Source organism: Chenopodium album, chromosome 1, assembly GCF_948465745.1.
Source record: "Chenopodium album chromosome 1, dcCheAlbu1.1, whole genome shotgun sequence".
Taxonomy (NCBI): domain Eukaryota; kingdom Viridiplantae; phylum Streptophyta; class Magnoliopsida; order Caryophyllales; family Amaranthaceae; genus Chenopodium; species Chenopodium album.
In genome coordinates, this window is record NC_137834.1 from 82,892,829 (window position 1) to 82,897,978 (window position 5,150).

Here is a 5,150-nt window from a genome sequence, read left to right on the forward strand (position 1 = left end):
TGCACCAACCATCATATTTGTGTGCGCTGCACCAATCCTGATATACTACCTCCGTTTCATATTATCTGCAACGATTAGACATTTTTTCTCTCTACTTTATGTTAAATCGTTGCAAATAATATGAAACGGATGTAGTATATGAATGAACGTTGTTACCCCATATATATTACTCCGTATAATTTTTGATAGGTTATATATCCTATGGGGTTATTTGGCATAGTTTCACAGCTTCATGGCACCGTAATTCTTGAAGTAGATTTTAAGTTTATTTACTATTATGCCTTCTTGATGCTTGATGCTCAAATTAATTTAAAGTCTATTACCAATGAGCAATTTTTTATTTTTATTTTTTTTATACTTCTGCTCTGTGCTTCTTGTGTTTTACATTTTACATCACTGTCGGCTTAGAATAAGGGCTTGGAGTTTTGAAAGTGTTTGTAGTTAGTGATGTAATAGAAATTGTATCATTCTCTTTGTATACTTTTGTATTAGAATTTTTTCTACAGGTTTTATACATACTAGGTGCCATACAGCCCAGACGGTTGATACTCTAACATTTTGTGGCCATTAGCCGAGTTGCTGTTCTGATTCCAAGGATCTCTTCTGAAGTTCTACTACTGTAGCCGTTTGTTTGCATAAATGGTTTGTCTAGCAATGAGGCACAATCAAATACGCTCATTAGAAAGATTTGATATTTGTGATGACAGCACTTATTTACAGTTGAATGTGAATTGAAAATGTTCTCAACGCCAAAGCGTTCAAGGGTAGTTGAAGTATATCGTTGATGCTTGCATATATTGATGTGTTTTGATGATTTCACAACTTAACTGATTCAACGCTGAGTAGCTGTACTGTTGTCAAAGTGTGATGTGCACCTATCAATATTACTTGATTGTTTGTTCATTGTGATTATTTCTAAATAATATGTTTTAACTGCCTTACCTTTATTTATAATTCAATTTAATAATGTGAGTTTGTCCCTTTTTTTTTTTTTTTTTTTTTTTTTTTTTTTTTTTATTGTTTTTACTCAAATAATTATTAAATTCGAAGTTCCTTTGTGTTACACTTCCTGGGAGTAGAAGATGATGCTTATCGCATTAGGTTTGATTGTTGTGTGGTTATTTTATCTTTGCCTATCGTTTTGCCTATTATGTCTGTCAGTCTCACAAAGTGTGTTCAGCTTAGCAAATTATTGGACAAGGATGGTAGGATACGATGAAGGCTTGAAATGAATAAAAACGGGCAAGTAAGACTTATTGGTTATTTTGCGGGTTGAGCTGTGCAGTGCTGTAAGCCTGTAAGCCGTTGAAGTATGTTTTTTATATTTTGAGTCTTGTTATGAGAAAATGCATGATTGCCCAGCATCGGTTTAAATTTCATGTTATATGAGGTGATGAATCATGATCTATAAGCTCTAAATGGAAAAAGTGCCCAATTTATGTTTGGGAGGTTGGTGGTTCGAATCCATCTAGATTCATACTTTTAATTGATGGTAGTATGGCAAAGAGTACCACGGGCCAAAAGTCTTGTTTGTATAATAGGAGCATGGTAGTATGGCAAGGATTACCATGTTTATGGTACTCTAGGAGTAATTAAGACTAATTGAACTGATTTATCTACCATATAACATTCTTGATTTGTCTTTTCCAGTTTTGTTCATTCTAAAGCCAAGCCTTATTACGTTTCTAATAAGTTTCATGCAATACTGTCGTTCTTATATTTACATGCATTAATAAAATCACAATTAAATTAACTTTTGTCTTCAGGTAGTCTCTGAAATCTTTTCATGTTGACAAGCATTGCAGAGTGGAATTCAAGGCAGCGTTACATTTCTAGAACCGCAGACCAAGTTCTCTGGAGAATCTGCTATCGACATATATCTTCTTGGTTCCTTGATGGAACTCAAAGACCAATGCAAGCTTCTCTCCTGAACTTGCTGTCACAATCCTTTTAGAAAGCTCGGTTGTGTTCCTGTTAGGGTCACTTGTGCAGTTCCTTAGCTTTCAGCTTCTCGTTTAAGAACTTTCTTCTGGAACTCTTCTTCTAAGATACTTGGCTAATGGCTAGTCTTCAAATTGCACGCTAAGCTTATCTTCAACTGTACTCCATACGTACGTTTACTATACCTGCGAACAATTAAACAGTAAAGGAACTTTTATTAGTTGAAGTTTGTTCGTCATCATCAAAAGTGATGCTACACATACAATGGTTGTATGTGGGCTACCACATACAATACCATTGTATATGTATGCCACATCAAAAGGAAGGAAAAAAATAAGAGGGAAAAAAGGTGGGTTCCAAAATGCAAACCAATTAGAGGCTGCCAACAATGGTTGTATGTGGGTGGCCCACATACAACCATTGTATGTGTAGCCTATTCCTCATCAAACCCTTACAAATCAACAATATAGATCTGAGACGAGGAATATAAAACTACTTTTGACGTATGGTATGCGTCAATACAATTGTGTCATTCTCCAAACTGTATGCACGTAACCAATATTGGTCATTAGGTTTCAAATTAATTAAATTAGGGGATATATAATAAAGTTTGATCACCAAAACAAGGTCCACTCCTACTACTCATTACTCACAAAAGTCACAATACAAATAACCAATAATCTTTAGAACTTTATTCTACCTTTTGGTATCTTGAATTTCTTACTATGTAAGTCTTTCACAAGTCTACTTTCATCCTCGATTTGTCGGTCTAAATAATTTAAAAACTTCTCAAAGTTTAATTATTTTAAGACTAGATATTTATTACTGTTAGAGGATCAACTCAACCAAAAGCTTAAGCTTATAGTTAAGGTTTAGAAATATGTTTTATGCTATATCACTCCCCCTCACATAAAAGGCCCTTTGGGCTTGAGATGTGGATGCAGCACAAGACTATCCATACGTGGCGAAGCTCTCATATAAAGTGGTATGAACAGAGTAAGTATATATCACCCCTTAATAAGTTAATAACTCCGTCACCACCATATAGAGCAGCCTTAAAATGAGACTGGCGAATCACCTTTTAATGAAACGAAACCAATACCCTGATTCCGTACAATCACCTACACCATCACCAAATGACATTTTCAACACAATCCTCCTCTACCTCAATGACTGGCTATCTTTGATCGCCAACTTATTTCACTCCCTCCTCGACGAATGGCTAGCTGTCGCAAAGCTTTTGATGATCGCTGGTCTCGGGGTCATTTTCCTTTGTTTGTTCTGCTGCTGCTTGCCATTGATTATCAGCTGTATCATATGGGTTGTGGTCACGGTGTGGAGCCTTATTAGGGGGTTAGCGTTTTTCATGCTTTTGTGGAGCATTTTCACTAGGGTTTTCGGGTTTTGTTGTTGTTGTGGAAGAAGATCTTTAATGATGATGAAGGCTCCTGGGCGAGGTGGGAGAGTTATTATACCAAGATCTTCCTTTGAAAGTAATCCTAGAGCTTATTTTATCAATCTTCGTGCTAATAGAAAGCGGCCTGTTTTAAGATGATCATATTATTTTACTTCACTTAATTGAGTGGTTTGATTGTAAAACGTTTGTAGAGTGGATTTAGAAGTTTAATTGTGTTATGGACAAGTTTATGAAGTTATTTTTATCCAAGTTAAATTAGATTGATTCAATTATGTTAATTTATTAATTCCATCTTTGGTATTTCTATGAATTTGTGACTTTTGGGTATAATTGATGTCTATGGATAGGGATGTCAGTGGGGCGGGTTAAGTAGGAGACCCGCCCCAGATGAATGTCGGTTTGGCGGATGGTGGGACGAGGATGGGGATAAAAATCATACCCGCTATGGATGATGGGGCGAGAGTGGATTTTAAGTTGTACCCGCCCCACTTGACTTCGTACCCACCCCATCCCTATCCATCTCATACCCACATTTATATATCTTTAAAAACAAAATTAATATATACTTTTATTCTATTTTATAAAATAATTACATGAAATAAAATACTCCATCCGTTACGAGTTACTCGCAACAAAGAGGGAGTTTGCGGACTCCTTGGCGAAATATCGTAAGTGTGATTATTGGAAAATAAGGGATGTGCTTGGTATTAATCCAATAAAAAAAATTAAAAAAAAAAAAAAAAAAAACCCTAAACACCAAGTACCACAACCACGAAACCACCACCACCTAGCAAAACCACAACCACGAAAACACCAACAGTCAGCGCGCCTGTTAGTTGAGACGAACACTACAAGAGGGGGGGTGAATTGTAGTTGAGTTCCTAATGACTACTTTTGCAAATATAAAACAGAATAAGATAGGAACATGCAATGCACACATGATTTTACGAGGAAACCTTCTAGTGCCCAACTAGAAGTAAAACCTCGACCCTACCTTAGGGATTTCAAACACTAACACTTCCACTATAATAGGGCAAACACCAAGTTACAACCTATTATAATTAAGTCTCTACCCACAAGTTCCTAAATGAACTTGCTACAGAACAGAACACTGTTCTACCCAGTCTAAGTCCCACACTCAGACTCTCTCGTACTCCCTAAGTACAAATCTTTCCCCTTCTCACCAGAAGCTCTCTTTGTATGCAATGATAATAAAAAAACCTCACCCAAATAACCTCAACCAATTACAAGTACAAACACCTAGTATATGATAGGCAAGCTATGCATGAAACCCGAAACTAATATGACAAGATGATAAGCTCGGAAAACTTACACAATTATAGCTCTGTAAATTCTTCACGCATAAAACTCACAAAAAAACTAAACTCCTATTATTCTCTACTATTTATACAAGTATTACTTGTATAGAAAGTAGGTTTTCTTAAAGATAAATAAGTTAAACTTAACTTATCTTTTCACACGGTTTTTATGTAAATCATTTAGAAGAAAATCTTTTCTGAAAATAAAGATAGAAAGATTGAGTTAAAAAGCATAATATCTTTTTAACAAACTGATTTTAAGAAATAATCATTTAAAGAAAATCTTTTTCGAATTCTATCTTTTATCTTTTCCGATTTTAATTTATTTGCCAAGCTAACTTGTCACGCCTCTAATAAATTCCATGCATATCCTACTTAACATATTTAACAATGAATCTAGAAGATAAAATCTTAACTAAAACATTGTTGCGCTGCGCTCTTGTTCTGGTGGGATTACTTGGGCTCCACGCTTA